The following is an 18,072-nucleotide window of genomic DNA, read 5'->3' on the forward strand; positions in this document are numbered from 1 at the left end:
GGTCAATAGAGGCTTCCTAGAGCTTGCAGAACCACCCAACAAATGATCCCTAGACCCCTGCCTCAAAGGCTTCTCAGTAGGCATTTAGGTCACCCATGAGGTGGCCTGCCCAAAAAGAGTCCTCCAAACTGGGATGATAGAAAGGAGATTTGCATGGTGTCTGGCTCCCTCTGAGAGCTAGTTTAGAAAATACACGAGAATGTACCAAACAGGAGGGAGGGGACATAGGGGTGGCTACAGAGAACAGAAGAAAGGCAGAGACGGAGGAGGCTGCTTGATTTATAATGGCTTTGCCATTTTACCAAAAGTTGAGCTGAATCCATCCAATTAACCTCTCTTTCATAAGATAGCTAAAATAGGTTGCTACTTTTTGCTTTAAATGTTTATTCACTTTGAGAGAAAGAGCATGACCTTGAGCAGGAGGGACAGAGACAGAGGGAGACAGAGAATCCCAACCAGGCTCCATAGTGTCAGCGCAGAGCCTAATGCAGGGTTCAAACCCGTGAACTATGAGATCACGGCCTGAGATGAAACCAAGAGTCAAGTCAGATGCATAACTGACCGAGCCACCCAAGTGCCCCATGGTTGCTGCTTTTTGTAAAAGAAAAGAGACAACTCAAAAAGAAAGAGAACAGTGGGTACAGCTCAGCCTAAGCAGTGGGTACGAATGTAGTATTTCCAGTAAGTATGGGTTACATTCACACACAGATACACACACTCAAGCAATACCTATTCAGGTTAGATTTAGTTCTGAGTTTAATTAGCCAAGCACGCAAACTTGTGGGAAGCAAAGTGACTACAGATGCAGGGCAGATCAAAGCAATTATCTCAGGGAAGCTTCCTTTGTTTTCAAGTTCCAAAGAGAGATAAGCAGAGGCTAGTAACACTGTCCGAGAAAGGTAAGATCTTGTTATTCCTGAAGTAGTCAGTACTTAACTGTGGCCCTGTTCTTTTATACCAAAGGATGGTATCACAGTTCTAGAAAATAGTGATTAGGAGCAGTAGCTCTATGACTAGCTGTAGGACTAGCTGTTTGCAACTGTCTTAATTTGCATGTACCTCAATCTCTTCATCCATAGAATAAGGAAAGCACTATTTTTCATTTAAAAGTAATTTGTAACGTATAAACATATACACAAAATACTTATAGTAATGCCTGGACTGTAATAAGTATGCCATTCACATTTATATCATAATTACACCAAAAAAACTATAAACTTCCACCCAAGAAAAAATTTACTAACATTGAGCTCACCTAGTTTGTAAACCAAAAACATCAAGTTAGCAAGAACATATCTGCTTCTAGAAGGACAAAGTTCATCCCCTGGAGTTTCTAAAGAATATTTCTACCACTGCCTTCACATCTTCTGTGAAAAGCCATTCCTCAGCAACACTGACTTTCTCACAAAACTATGATTCACACAGCCCTGTCCATCTCCCCCTGTACACCCAAGGGAAATGCATGTAAGAAAATCTACTGCTCTTTCACACTTCTCTCTTTACATTAAAATCTCTTCAAAATAAATAGTAAATTCATCAGAGCAGAACCCAGGTTTAATTTGTCTCTGTAACTCTAACTCCAATGCCCAAAGCATAACAGGCATTGCTTCAGTATTAGTCAGGTGGCATGCTTAAGAATGAATGGAGAGTAACGAAGAAGTAAAAAACAAATGGACATTAACAGTGGCAAGTAACAAATAAAACACATGACAAGTCTGGAAAAGAAGGCTGTAGGACCTTATGGCTCTGTAGTCAAACCAATGGATTGAATCTCAATTTCACAACTTTTTTGCTGTGTGATTTGGACAAATTACTTAATCTGGAGCAACTTCAGTTTCCTCAACTGTCAAATTAGGGTTCTAGTAGAATTTACATTAAGACTGGAGTGAGGATTAAATGTAAAATCCATTGAAAGTGCCTGGAATAAGATTAGTGCCTTACAAATCTTCTTCAGTCATTATTCTTTTGATTCTTATTATCATTATTGTATTAGTGAGAAGAAAGCAAAAAGTCTATTAAGGGATGTGAAAGTGTTTTACAATGTGATGTGATGTGATACAATAAAGAAAATTTGCACGCCTGAAAACAAAAACAACCTAGAGATCCTACAAATGTACAGAATCTTAATACTTCTGAATGCATTCTGAAAAAAAATATATGTTTAAATACCAGGTATTATAATTAGCCACTCAGTTCTGCTGCCTTTTTTAAAAAACCTTTTTTAACGTGGGTTTTTTGTTGTTGTTGTTGTTGTTGTTGTTGTTGTTGTTGTTGTTTTTTGAGAGAGACAGAGAACAAGCAGGAGAGGGGCAGAGAGAAAGGGAGACACACAATCCGAAGCAGGCTCCAGGCTCTCAACTGTCAGCACAGACCTGACGTGGGGCTCGAACCCAAGGACCACAAGATCACGACCTGAGCCAAAGTCAGACACTTAACTGACTGAGTCACCCAGTCACCCCTCTGCTGCCTCTTGTATCAGTTAGGATCCATTCAAGAAAGCTGAAACCATGCTATGTATTTCAATAGACATAAGTTAATATAGGCAGTTTCTTAAGCATATGTCAGAGAATTGACAAGCGAAAGAAAACACTAAATTAACCAGAGATGGTAACGGAAGGAAGCAACTAACATCCATAAAGCTGGGACATGAAGGGTAGTGGCTGGAGTTATGAAAACTTGAAGGTAATAAAAAACAAAGAAGCTAGAGGCTCAAACAACAGCTACTGCTGAGGTGAAGGGTATTTCTGCGATGCTGAGATGTTGACAGAAAGAAAGAAAGAAAGAAAGAAAGAAAGAAAGAAAGAAAGAAAGAAAGAAAGAAAGAAAGAAAGAAAGAAAGAAAAAGAACGGAAGGAAGGAAGGAAGGAAGGAAGAGAAAGGAAGAAAGAAAGGACTAGTCCTTTTTGCCCTCCCTGCCTCCCACTTTCCTAGTAGTGCTCCCTAATGGCAGGAACTTGGAATAAGACAGATGGCAAAGCAAGAGCCCTAGCATCACAGAGATGCGGAGCTGAAAGACGACAGTTTAGGAGCTTAACCTCACACCTGCTATAGTTTTTCTTTTCTTTTTTTGTAATTAAAGAAAAACTTAGTTTATCTTTACTTTAATTTCCGTTGCTAATTTCAATCCTGGCTTTTCCCTTCCTTAAACTGAAAAGGCACTTTCTCATATTTGACCATATAGTTACTCATAAGCATCCTGCAATGAAGATATTACCTCCAGTACAAGGGTCAAGAACATGCAACTAAGAGCACTGCTTCTAAACTGAGTGTGCAGACAAACCACCTGGAGAACTTGTTAATATGCAGATTCTGATTCAGGAGGTCTGGGGTTGGGTCTGAGAATGTGCACTTCTAACACACTGCCAGACACAATGGGGCTGCTGGTCCAGGTACACCAAGTTGGATGTCATCTATAATAAGAGGAAGATCTACAAATCACATTCAGGTATTCTGATAACATGTACCAAGTGCTCCCCCCAGCAAATCACCATTTAGTTCACTTATTAACACATACACGTAACTTTTCATTAACGTAATAAGTATCTTCTAGTCTGCTATTATTATCTTAAACCCCATTATAAATATAACTGGATATATATACATGTATATACATATGCAATTTCTAAAGTCCTCTCTCACAGACAAAATAAGGTTTAATTTAAAGTTTATTGTCAGGTAAGCATGAGATTTATGGATGCCACCATCTTTTCTCCTAATATTTCCCTCTGGTTTCGATTCTCCGATTTGACCTATGCTTAGAGAGCAGAAAGTTACGCCATTAAAATGCAGTTATGGTCTCCAAAGTGCCACTTTCCTATTTGTTCCAAAGCGCAGTTCAGTGCTACAATTGCTGACTTTACCTACAAAAATACATCATGCTCCTGCTAGCATTGCAAATTCTAAAGAGCAATGGGCTGGTTACACTGAATTCCATTCTGCATTAGAATTGTCAGCACAGTGCTGATGGCTGAATCTCTGCAAGTTGACCAGAAGTACCTCACTGGCCAGCTTCTCTGTAAAGTAGAGAGCCATGTGGTTTAGGAAAACTAATTTTTGTATTGCAAACTCAGCTCATTAAGGGTGGATGGAATGCTTCCACTCAGATATAGACAGAGTCAATGTCATCATTTCTATTTGGACTTTTAAAGCCATAAAATGCATTTAAAAGCACATTTTAAAACGTCATCAGTCACATTATTATTTTTTATCACAATTTAGTATAAACAAATTAGTCCATCCTTCTGATGCACCATTAATTTAACAGTTAACAATTATAAGAAGGTTAGATAATTGGTTCATACTCTATCTCATGGTTCAGAATCCACAAAGTGATATCAAGTTGGTATACAATTTGTGTAGCTTTCAGTAACAAAGAGGATAGATTTTACCAACAGTCAATCATTCTAAGATTAATCAATTTGAAGACTATCAAGATAATACCAGAACACTTTATTGACCTTATTCTAATTTTCAGATTTATAATTTCTGAACAAAACTAACTTAGATATCAATGTTATTTCTTCTAGTTGTTACTCTGCCCACTGCTAGACAGGGTGTTACTTCAGAGAAGAAGCCAAGCCACATTCTCCAAATTTTCATCTGGAATCACTCTCCCAAAACATATATTAAGCTATGATATCACCATTTATTCCACCATGCCTTTCAAACCCTTTCTAAAATGTTAACTTTATTTTACTTCTGTTTGGAATGTTCTCTGCCAGACATGTTTTGCTATTTTTTTCCCAAATTAATCTTTATATTTTGACACAGCTGTAGCTTTACATGCAGTTGTATGAAATAATACAGAAAGCTGTCATGTGCCCTTTACCAACTTCTCCCAACAGCAACATCTTGCAAAACTAGTACAATAGCACATCTCCATCACCATAAAGATCTCTCACGTTGCCTTGGATAGCCATAACCACTTTGTTCCCTTTCTTCCTCCTTAAAAGGCCATTTTTTCATCTTCCCAGACTGAAACTCCATACCTGTTAAACAGTAACTCCCCATACTATCTCCACCATCTCTTGATAATGACCATATTACTTTATTTTCCATGAATCTGACTACTCTAGGTACCTCATATACCTGGAAGCATACGATATTTACCCTTTTATGCCTGGCTTATTTCACTTAGCATAATGTCTTCAAGATTCATCCTTATTGTTAGCCTGCATCAGAATTTTCAGCCTTCGTGATTTCTGCTCTTATCTGTATTATTTCCTTCTTTCTGCTTACTTCGTGTTGCCCTCTTCTTTTTCTAGGCTTTGGAGATGGGAGCTTAAATTACTGATTTGAGTCAATAATGTACGCATTGAGTGCTGTATATTTCCCTCTCTGCACTGATTAGCTGTGTCCCACAAATTTTGTTACATTGTATTTTCATTTTCATTCAGTTTAATGTGTTTTAGCATTACTTTTCATTAAGACTCCCTATTTGATTCACAAGTTACTTAAAGAGTTTGTTTTTTTTTTAAATAACGTTTATTTATTTTGGGGAGAGACAAAGAGACACACAGAGAAACAGAGAGAGACTGAGTGAGCGGGGAAGGGGCAGAGAGAGGGAGACAGAGAATCCCAAGCAGGCTCCTCGCTATCAGCACAGAGCCTGATGTGGGGCTCAAACCCATGAACCGTGAGATCATAACTTAAGCCGAAACCGAGAGTCAAATGCCTAACCAACTGAGCCACACAGCTGCCCCATTATTTGAAAGTTTTTGTTTAGCTTCCAAGTATTGGGAGACTTTTCTATTATTTTCTGTCATTGTTTTTTAGTTTAATTACATTGTAGTCAGAGAGCATACTCCATATGATTTCTCTATTTTTAATTTTCAACTTTGTTTTAAGGCCTATGAGATAGTCTATCTTGGTATATGTTTTACTGGTACTTGAAAAGAATTTATATTCTGCTATTGTTAGGTGAGTTTTCTATAAACGTCAAGTTGATTCAGTGGCTCGATGGATTTTGCATATTCTTATTGATTTTCTAATTTTTCTATCAATTATCATGAAAGTAATATTAAAGCTTCCACCCAGGGGCGCCTGGGTGGCGCAGTCGGTTGGGCGTCCGACTTCAGCCAGGTCACGATCTCGCGGTCTGTGAGTTCGAGCCCCGCGTCGGGCTCTGGGCTGATGGCTCAGAGCCTGGAGCCTGTTTCCGATTCTGTGTCTCCCTCTCTCTCTGCCCCTCCCCCGTTCATGCTCTGTCTCTCTCTGTCCCAAAAATAAATAAACGTTGAAAAAAAAATTTTTTTTAAAAAAAAAAAAGCTTCCACCCATAATCGTGGGTTTATTTCTTTTAGTATCATTGATTTTTGCTTCATATATTTTGCAGCTCTGTTGTTTGGTACATACATACTTAGAATGCCATTTGTGGTGGACTGACCTTTTCAGTACTATGGAATGTCTCTATTTGACTCTGGAAAACTTTAATGTTTACTTTAACTGTTACCAATATAGCCACTCTTCTTTTAATTAATGCTTGCATTAAATATTTTTTCTTTCAATTTTTCTATATTTTATTTGAAAAAAATTCTTATAGTCTTCATATAGTTGTGTTAAATATTTTAATCTACTTTGCCAATCTGTTTCTTATTTATTGCACTTGGACCATTTACATATAATGTAATTATTCATATATTAAGGTTTAAGTCTACCATTTGATTTTTTTTTCCTGGTTTTTATATTTTTAGGTTTCTCTTTGCTCCTACCTTCCTGCAGATTACTTGATCTGCAGATTGGTTTTCTATAGTGTTTTTGACTGTATCTTTTTATATAGATTTATTAGTGATTGTACTATTACACCGTAATACAAAACTTCAGTCTTCTGGTGTTGATGCTTTACCAAAGTGAAGTACTGCAATCCTACCTCCTTTTATGTTCCTTACATCTTCCATTTATAATATAATTTTCTTAAATATTTTCTCTACAAGGGCACCTGAGTGGCTCAGTCAGTTGAGCGTCTGACTTAGGCTCAGGTCATGACCTCACGGTCTGTGGGTTTGAGCCCCACATTGGTCTCTGTGCTGACAGCTCAGAGCCTGGAGCCCACTTTGGATTCTGTCTCTCTCTCTCTCTGCCTCTCCCCTGCTTGTGCTTAGTCTCTCTCTCTCTCAAAAATAAACATTAAAAAAAGTATATTTTCTCTACATACATTGAGAATCACTAAAAGTGTTATCATTTTTGCTTCAAGTACCAAACATTTCGCTTCAAGTTTAGGAAACTCAAGAGGAGAAGAAACATGTATGTGCATACATTTTTAGCCCTGTTGGTCTTTCTTCCTTTTTGCTGTCCCAAACAAAAAGCCACATGGAGCTAGATGCCAAAACTCTCCACTCAGCTTCTGTTGACATTCAAAGGGTAGCCTCTCCTTACTGCTGGGTGCAATTCAGAGTTGTGGTGCCCCACCAGATCTCCGCTTAGAGGAGATGGCTTAAGAGTCCTTCATTACTGCTACCCTTGTAAACTGCACCGATAAAATGGAAGTGGGCTTGTTACTGCTGGGCAGTGGTAAAAGTCCTGATTCTACATTAGGCTTCCTTTAACCTCATCCAGCAGGGAGAATGGGTTCTCTAGCCTCCTCTGACACCACCTTGGTTTTCAGGGGGTGGGGCATCTTGTTACAATTTAAAGAGGGTGGAGCTCTTTGCTCCCTTCTCACACATCACTTTTGGAAGGGGGGGGGGGAGTGGGGAGGATTACAGTTTTCTGTGTGGTGTCTGACTGGAATAAAGCACTTGTTGTCAGAAATTTTTGGTCTTACTAGCATGCTTTTATCAGGCTTTTAAATTTTTATTTTAAATTTATTATTATTATTTTTCCAATGCCGGTATTTCTGAGCTGCCAGCTTTTTTATCTCCACATATGGGATGTATGAAGAACAAAAGAAAGCTCACTGATTTCACCACCATGTCATCTCTTGGAGCCTGAGGCCCCTAGCCTGTCTTCCTTCTTCTCTTCTTTTAGTGTATTATTACTTTTGTTTTATATATAACGTCCAGGGTTTTTAATAGTACAAAAAAGAAAAAATGCGGAAAAAGACATTTACTCTCTCTTTGCAGCATGAAAAGTCTCTGTTTCATCTTTTAAGACTCGAATATAAGGACCCTTCCTTTGTAAATCTTACCAACCACACCATTTCCCTTGATGGTGACACTCTTTTCTCTGTAGGTTTCCAGGCACTTTTATTGTAATTTATTTTCCTCCCATGGCTGTCTTCATAAACTAGGCATATTAGGCTATGAAACTCCTTTGGGTACATGCTTTGCTTTATTCTCTCCTATGTTCTCCTGAGACTAGCACAATAGTTTGAACAGAGCAGGCAATGTTTATTAATGAAAAGGTGAGTGTAAGGTATAGTCTCTCAAGATTTTTTTATTTTCTTATTAACATTTATTCATTTTTGAGAGTGAAAGGGACAGCGCATGAGCAGGAGGAGCAGAGAGAGAGGGGGAAGCACAGAATTCAAAGCAGGCTCCAGGTTCTGAGCTGTCAGCACAGAGCCTGACATGGGGCTTGAACTCAGGGACCATGAGATCATGACGTGAGCTGAAGTCGGACACTTAACCAACTGAGCCACGCAGGTGCCCTTTCAAGATTTTCTTTTTAATGTTTATTTGTTTTTGAGAGAGAGAGACAGAGAGTGTGAGTGGGGGAGGAGCAGAGAGAGGGAGACACAGAATCCGAAGCAGGCTCCAGGCTCCAAGCTGTCAGCACAGAGCCTGATGCAGGACTCGGGACTCTTACTCTGGGACCACAAGATAGTGACCTGAGCTGAAGTCAGATGCTTAACTGACTGAGCCACCCAGGCACCCCTCAAGATTTCTTTTTAAAGATACAGACCACCTTTACCAGAAATCCTTGTAAGAAATCTCCAAACTGAGGAAGTGCTCTGTTAGATATTCTCACAAGATCTCTTACATCCTTCTAACATTGCAATACACAATCATCATTATATTGCTTCCCCTGCTACACAGAGAGGACCATATATATGATTTTCTTAAGGTTTTGGTGGAGACTCTGTCATAGACCATAAATTGTATAAAATCAGGGACCACGTTGGTCTTGGCTCATGGCTTACAGGTATCCCAGAACTTAGTACAGTCCTTAAGTACAAAGTATATATGCAAAAACTATTTGTTGAATTAATGAATTAACGTTTTAAAAATGGATAAAAAAATAGATGAGAATAGGAACTCATCATGTTATGAATGACTCCATTACATATGTTACATAAAAAAGCTATCCAATTTGCCTTCCCAAAAATGTCCAATTTGCCTCTTTGGATCTCAAAATTTACTAATTACCCATTTCTAATTATATTAACATATATTAACATAACATATATTCTAATATATTAACATATTTGTTACACATTTTTCTTAATCAGAACCATTTTAGAAACTGATAGATGAACTTGTGAGCTACCTACATGGGTTTTTCCCAAATGCCTTAACAAACTTTATTGTTGATCTGTAATAGCTGATGAGAGAGCAAGAAATGGAAAGGGAAATAGCTTTTTCATGTGATCAGTGTTAGTAAACTGCACCTGAATGGCTCTGTTGGAGGCCAATCTAGATACATGGCTTCACTTACTAGTCTCATAAATGGCCAAACCTATTGTTATTCCCTTAGTAACTCAGTAATACTTCATAAATGATTTCTTAGTACTTTATTTTCAAGTCTAAAATTCATATCTAAATCTCCAAAACCCACATCACTAAAACTCTTCTGGAAGAGTTATTTTAAGTGTTGTAATATTCCCACATGAACACTCATCTTGCACAGTTAAATTATTTAACCTCTTTCCTGTATGCCAGTTTGTTAAGTATTGCTGAGAGTGAGGCAAACGAAAAGAGCTATAAGGCAAGAATATTTCTTCTTTACACACGGCTCTAAGGAGAGACAGGGGATGACAAAATGTTACAGAAGGAGAGGAAAAAGGTTCCTCTGAAATCACAATGTCACAAAAATAGAGACAGATTCTGTTCCCCTAACATAATCCATTGACAGTCATTCCATTATATGAAATTGAGGTTAGGCCTTGGTGTTTGACATCTGCTCTGGAGGTTATATTTTAAAAGCTCAATCTTAAACTCATAGGATGGGAGAAATATAGATGTTTTGATATTGCCATAATCTTTATAAAGTAGACATCCTAAGGGGTTCCATGAAGTTGGAACATATGAATTATATGTGATAAAATAAAGATGCCAGTCCCCTAAAGACTCATTTATACAGATGTAACACTCTAAACCAAAACAAAAACAAAAACAAAAACAAAAAACAAAAACAAAAACAAAAAAACACCTAGCAAGGAAAAGGAAAATAAAGAGGAATTAGTCTAAAATTTGTATTTTATGAGGGTTGATTTGTAAAAGTTAATGAAGACTGTTATTTAGCATTTAACAATCAGACACTATGGGCATAGCTTGTATTAGGTAATTAAGAAAATGCTATCAAATACTAACGATCTATCTTCAGACAAAACTTTCATGCCACTCATTTTTTTAAGTGGATCATAACTCACCTACTTGGAAACACTCAACAGTGGCTAAGAAGCCCTAAAGGTGTAGCAAATATTCTTTATATGATTCATATTATAACATGGCTTTATCTATTGATAGCCACCCATTTGAGGATAGCTGTGCTTTTCTGCAAATAAATAAATGGAATACTCATGAGTGGCTTAAAATACATTCATTGCATATTTACCATTTTGAGAATGTAGCATAGATCAAGTCAAAAACAATCAGCTACACACTCCGCTAAAGGTTTTGGCACTATACCATGCTCTAAGCTCCTTGTGATCAAGAGCCCTACTTTACTCATTCATGGGATCCCTGTCATCTGATTTAGAACCAGGCAAAAGGTTGATGTTCAATGAGAGTGATTGGTGTAGTTAACTGAACTACTATGTATGGCTCTCTGAATTTGGCATGGGCCCACGTGGCCATCTACAAAATTAAAGATTTTGTTGGGAATGCAAGCTGGTGCAGCCACTCTACTCTAAAAACAGTATGGAGGCTGCTCAAAAAAACTAAAACTAGAACCACCCTATGACCCAGCAATTGCACTACTAGGCATTTATCCACGGGACACAGGGGTGCAGTTTCGAAGAGACACATGCACCCCCATGTTTACAGCAGCACTATCAACAATAGCCAAAGTATGGAAAGAGCCCAAATGTCCATCGATGGATGAATGGATAAAGAAGATGTGGGATACCTATACAATGGAGTATCACTCGGCAATCAAAAAGAATGAAATCTTGCCATTTGCAACTATGTGGATGGAACTAGGGGGCATTACGCTAAGCAAAATTAGTCAGTCAGAGAAAGACAAAAATCATATAACTTCACTCATATGAGGACTTTAAGAGACAAAACAGACGAACATAAGGGAAGGGAGACAAAAATAATACAAAAACAGGGAGGGGGACAAAACAGAAGAGACTCATAAATCTGGAGAACAAACGGAGGGTTACGGGAGGGGTTATGGGCTAAATGGGTAAGGGGCACGAAGGAATCTACTCCTGAAATCACTGTTGCACTATATGCTAACTAATTTGGATGTAAATTTAAAAAAATAAAAAATAAAGTTAAAAAAAAATATTTTGTGATACTACAAAATATCTTCTCACTTCATAGAGAATATCTGGTCTCTACTTCCTCTTCTGTGTTTCTACACATCTGCAGTTTCTGTGCTCAGCAAGTCTGTTATCCTGTCATATTTCTGAGGGTTTTGAGACTTTGATAACTAGCTCCTTCTGTAATAAAAGCTGATGGCTACTTTTTAGAATGAGTAACCACCACACAGTAGGTCCATTTAGGCAATGCTCTTCCCACTCGTCATACCAAGTACACTGGTAGTTTCAAGTCAAATGATAGGCATTAACTAGAAAAAAAAAAAAGTCTTAGAATTTCCCTATCAGTCATAATAAAATCTACTGAAACTACTTTTTTCCACTTACTATTCACTTCTCTACTCTAAATTGCAAATTCCTTCTGATTATATGAGAAGCCGTATTTTCTGTTCCTTTTTTTTTCTTTTTTAATTACCTAGGGACCATCATTTCTTAGCTTCTTCTTGATTTCTCAGTGATTAGGCTATCATGGCTAAGTACACAGTCTCTAATGTAGAAACTATGCAGTCAAATCATTCTGACATACTTCACCCTGCAAGAAAAATTTTCAGAAAGACCACTATCCACACCATATCTTCTCAGTCATTATTTTAGATACAGTGCTTGGAAAACAAAGATGCCCTTTATTGCCTAAGGAATTAAACAACTGTTTAACTGTTTAATGCTAAAAAGGAAGCATCGAGGCCTCAAAACGAACCCTGGCAATAATCCAATCTGTGAGGCACCAACATAAAAAATCTATGTAATGGGGGGCGCCTGGGTGGCTCAGTTGGTTGAGTGTCTGACTTAAGCTCAGGTCATGATCTCACGGTTCGTGAGTTCAAGCCCCATGTCAGGCTCTGTGCTGACAGCTCAGAGCCTGGAGCCTGCTTTGGATCCTGTGTCTCCTTCTCTCTCTGCTCCTCCCCACTTGTGCTCTGTCTCTCAAAAATAAGTAAATGTAAAAAAAAAATTTTTTTAATCTACATAATAGTTAACTTTTATCAGAGCAAAAGACTCTGTTCCGCAAAAGAAAACTGGGAACAGAATGATCTAACGATGTCTGTTCAGTGAGATTCTTTCTTACTGAACTTTCTAATATTCGTCCTATTCTATTAGAAACTGAGCATTCCAGTCAGACATAACTGAAGACAACATGAGAAGAGCCAGTTCACTGTGACTGAGTTTAACTGTTACTGGGTTCTTGTCCCAGATGCACCAAAGAACTGGAGACCCAAGACCAGAATGGGGAGTTTATTCAGTAGATAAGTAGAGTACACTTTCAAGAGTGAAAGCAGGCCATTGCCAGAGCAAGAGTGGCAATGGTATTGAGAACCTGTAGCTGCATCCTTTTAAGTCTGCTTTCTGCATATGTAAATTGGTCTCTGACTGACATTTTTGATTGACAGCTGGTAGTTATATAATATTTTGGCCTCTGTGCATGAGCCTACCCATGATGCATACTGTTATAATTTTATTTGCTTCTGTATTGTATGAGTGTCTAATGAGCTTTTGTTGCAACATTAAAAGTACTTAAGAGCAGGTTGCACCCTTTGTATGCATGCTCAGCTTTTACAAGTCTCCTTTTTGGTTTTTGAGCCAGCTCTGTAGCTAGGCCTTTCCTGTTCTGTTAGCCCTTAGAGATAAAGGGTGTGGCTGCTAACCCTGAGGGGTGGCTCTGAGGGTGTGGCCAGCATCTACTTTATCTCTTCTCTGTCACGCTTAACTACCTGCCTAATAGGATAGCTGGTTGAAGACCCTTACTTGCAGGTACAAGTGGTTTAGCACTCACATGTAGAACTAAAATCCATCCTGGAAGTTTCACTTACGTCTAATTAATGCAAAGTGTCTATTTCAGGGAGATGCCTATCTAGAGGAACACAGGATTCCTTCTGGGAGATTCTCAGGAAGACTCCATCATAGGATAACCACCAAAGTAAAACCACCCCATCAAAGTATTTTGCCTAAGTTCTTAAGAAATTCAGCTCATTTTTTTTTTTTTTCTGGTGTCTAGGATTGGATGAGGTTCATTCTCAGCTCCTGCTATCTAACCTGGGCTCCAGGTTAGACTTCACTTAAATAGGACTGACAAGCGCTTAAGTCCCAGGAGCAGTAATTTATCCTTCTAAAATACATAGAATATTTATTTATGTGATTCTGTGTGAGATAAGTTATGTATTTGTTATTGAGTCGTAGCTCTCTAATTGGTTATCAAGACAGTATTCTGTCTAGCTGTCACTTACAAAGGGTTAACTCATTACTTTGACTTCTATCTTAAAAGAGGATAGTGCAAATTGGGGGATTAGCTCTTAACTGTGTACCCAGGAATTATCTGAGAAACTTAAAATACTTTACCTAATTTAGTATCAAAACACAGTCTGATCTTTCTCTCTGTGGTGACAGAGCAAAAATTGGCAATAAACATTTTTATTCCTACACATTAAAAGCAATGATTTTTTGCTTGTTCCCCCCCTTTCTTTTATTATCATTGTAATATATGCTTATTGTAGAAGTTTAGAAAGTACAAAAAAGAAAAAGACATGTTGGAAAAAAGTATCCCTCTATAATCACACTGACATTTGGTACTTCGCCTTTCAGTCTATCCCACTGTACATGTTTTACGTACACTCTAATTCTACATACATTTTGCCCTGCATTTTTCATTTAACATATTTTAGTATTTCCCTTGTTTTTAAAAACTCTATATAAACATCATTTCAACCACTGCTATATTTCTAATTCGGTACTATATTAGTATTCTATTATCTTGTTACATATGAATTTACATTTTTAACTAAAATGTTTTACACTAATTTTTAAAAATTTTCTTAATGTTTATTTATTTTTGAAGGAAAGAGAGACAGAGAGAGAGAGAGCAGGGGAGGGGCAGAGAGAGAGGGAGACACAGAATCTGAAGCAGGCTCCAGGCCCTGAGCTGTCAGCGCAGAGCCCGATGTGGAGCTTGAACTCACAAACCGCAAGATCATGACCTGAGCCAAAGTCAGTCTCTTAACCAACTAAGCCACCCAGGTGTCCCTAAAATGTTTTACACTTTAAATCACACTATCAACATACAATGCATCAAAGAACATAATGTATATGACATTTATACTAGTTGTGTTTTTATTGATATAATAAAGCAAATATAAAGAGTTGCAGTTCAGGGCTTTTCTGACTAAGAGAATTTCTCATTTTTCTTCAGCAGTCCTAAATTCATTGGAAATGTTGTTAAAAGATAGCAGATACAATAATTTATTTTCACTCTGATGAGTGCTCAGTAGGAAGGTTGAAAAGTCAAGAACTCCCTCAAAAGTAATACATCCATTTTATTTGTGAAATGACTTCCATCCCAATGTAGTACTTTATTTTGCACATTTTACCAGGGCATTATTAGGCATTTTTGCAACCCAATAGACTCTGCCTGGCTCATTTCTCTGAATGGAATGGCACAGCCATACAGAAGAAGCAGTCATTTCTCCATTAATTTACCAAGGCATGAGAACAACCCAGCTTGTATTACAAGTTCCATGGTTTTTCACGGACAGGGCCAACTATTCCACCTTTATCATTCAAGATTATCTGATATTGAAGGAGATCACCAGAAATTGAGGAAAACAACTAAAAATCTGTCCCCCGGGGTGTCTCGGTGGCTCAGTCAGTGAAGCATCCCAATCTTGATTTCAGCTCAGGTCAGGATCTCACCATTTATGAGTTCGAGCCCTGCATCTTGGGATTCTCTCCCTCTCCCTCTCTTGCTCTCTGCCCCTCTCCCAATCACGCTGTCTCTAAAAATAATACACTTAAAAAAAGAGAAATTAAAAATCTGCCTCTAATGTGCCAAACATTCTCATTTGTGTTATTTCATTTGCTGGTGTGTGTGTCTATTGAAGGAAGAGAAGGGTATTTTTTTTTTCTAGTTTGCAATGAAGTGTTGTGGAGGCAGCAATGTTCATATGAAGATAACAATATGCAATCTGAATGCATAATTCAAATAAAATAAATAGGTAGGAGGGGAAAATGGGGCACTAAGGTGCCCAGGACTATGGGTAGAAAGTGCAGGAGGAGGGTCTAGGCATGTAGAAGAAAGGAGGCTCAGAGGATTTTCTGGAATCAGCGCAGCTTAATCAAGGCAGGTGTGTTCGCAGTTCCTCGGGGTTTTGGCCTGATACAGAGGGAGCTACTAAACGTGTTAACAAGAACAGACCTCAAATACTCTGTGGATCATCTCTATCATCACCCCTAGACTAAACCTCGACCAAGAATGACCATCACATGGCAATGGAGGAATTTAGAAGGGCAAAGAAACAAGAAAGAGATGAGCTGGCTAAATGTGGCAGAAATGTGAATACATCAGTATGAAACAGAATTTGAGGCATGTTATAGAAATCTGATGTAGTGAAAATGCGCGTAAGGGAATAACAATTTAATTGGGTTGCTCCCAACAAAATATTTTACAGGTCTACTGGTGTATCATGAAAGTAGTAACTTCATGACTATTTAGCACACAAACTACCTTCTATAGAAGACAGAACAATGATGGATGGAAAGCATTTCACCCTAGTAACGATGAACCAGCAAAGTGATCTTGCAAACAGTAGTGGTTTTCCCCCTCACAAGTCCATTTGTTTTTCCTGTGCTGGAAATATTGTACATAGAATCTAAAAGGTGCAGTTTGGGGGAGGGGAAAGTTGCAGACTCAACTCCCCTACAATTGCATGGGAAAGTTTTTTCCATGGTATACACAATGCCAAGCTACACTCTAGGTACTGCTGGTCACTGAGTGTGGAGACACAGAACAACAGGGAGGTGAACCCTAACCTTAACGTGCAGGGGAAACTCCTTGACATTAAAGGGGGCGCTGATTCACAGCATTACTCTTCCCCTTTTTCTTTTCTTTTCTACCTTGGTCTATTTAACTGTTCTGCATTTCAAAACATCAATACCATTGAGCAGCACCTAGGTGGCTCAGTCGGGAAAGCATGTTGACTCTTGATTTCATCTCAGGTTATGATCTCATGATTTGTGAGTTTGAGTCCCACATCAGGCTGTGCGCTGACGGCATGGAGCCTGCTTGGGATTCTCTCTCTCCCTCTCTCTGCTCCTCCGCCACTTGTGCTGTCTCTGTGTCTCTCAAAATATATTCATTAATTATAAAAAACGTTTAAAATCAATACCGTTGATAAAACATGAAAAGAGTAAAGGTTTTTCTTTAAAGATGTAATTCAAGGGGCGCCTGGGTGGCGCAGTCAGTTAAGCGTCCTACTTCAGCCAGGTCACGATCGCGCGGTCCGTGAGTTCGAGCCCCGTGTCAGGCTCTGGGCTGATGGCTCGGAGCCTGTTTCTGATTCTGTGTCTCCCTCTCTCTCTGCCCCTCCCCCGTTCATGCTCTGTCTCTCTCTGTCCCAAAAATAAATAAACGTTGAAAAAAAATTTTTTTTAAAAAAATAAAGATGTAATTCAAGTACAATATTCATAAGGAAAAGTACATCTATTCAATTGTACCACTCCACAAATATTTACAAACTGAAAACATCGCTGTAACCAGCATCCAGATGGAGAAATAGACAACCACCAGCACTCTAGAAGCACCTCATCCACACCCTCCCCGCTCCAAAGGAAATCCTTTCACTCACAGAATAAACCAGTTTTTACTCTAATTGAACTGTATGTAAATGGAATCACACATGATGTGCTGTTTTTTATTTGGTATCTTTTGCTTAAATTATGCTTATCAAATGTCTCCACAGTGTTACAATTGTGGAGATTTTAAAAAAGGAAATTTTTGTGAAAATAGAGCAATGTTTGATACAGAGGGGGAAAAAAGCTGAATTAAAAATTACGGCTGCTTTACAACCTGGGCCCCGCAGAATGGCTCCCGCAAAGAAAGGTGGCAAGAAGTGTTGTTCTGCCATCAATAAGGTAGTGACCAGAGAATGCACCATCAACATTCCCAAGCGCATCCATGGAGTGGGTTTCAAGAAGCATGCCCCTCGGGCTCTCAAAGAGACCCGGAAATTGGCTATGAAGGAGATGGGAACCCCAGATGTGCGCACTGACACCAGGCTCAACAAAGCTGTCTAGATCAAAGGAAAAAGGAATGTTCCGTATGTCTGTGTGCGGTTGTCCAGAAAACGTAACGAGGATGAGGATTCACCAAACAAGCTCTATATATTGGTTACCTATATACCTGTCACCACTTTCAAAAATCTACAGACTGTTAATGTGGATGAGAATTGCTGATTGTCAAATAAAAGTATAAAACTGTGTACACACACACACACACACACACACACAGCTGCTGTTCCAGGTATTAGGTTATAACAAGTAACAAATGCAGTAATTTTTTAGAAGGCTAGTAGTAACAACAGCTCAAGAGAACTTGCAAAGAATGCTGCCCTGTTGAGGACAGCCCTGCCAACATACTATAATTTCTAATCTGTGTGGTCTAA

General features: G+C 38.5%; 1 pseudogene; it reads left to right on the forward strand.

The window, feature by feature from the left end:
- Positions 1-17,491: 17,491 nt before the first annotated feature.
- Positions 17,492-17,863, forward strand: LOC124504612 (60S ribosomal protein L31-like; annotated as a pseudogene).
- The last annotated feature ends 209 nt before the right edge of the window (positions 17,864-18,072 follow it).

This window comes from Lynx rufus, unplaced genomic scaffold (assembly GCF_022079265.1).
Source record: "Lynx rufus isolate CCGP_SWC_20201006 ecotype Redwood Valley unplaced genomic scaffold, mLynRuf1.p SCAF_9, whole genome shotgun sequence".
In the NCBI taxonomy this organism is placed as follows: Eukaryota; Metazoa; Chordata; class Mammalia; order Carnivora; family Felidae; genus Lynx; species Lynx rufus.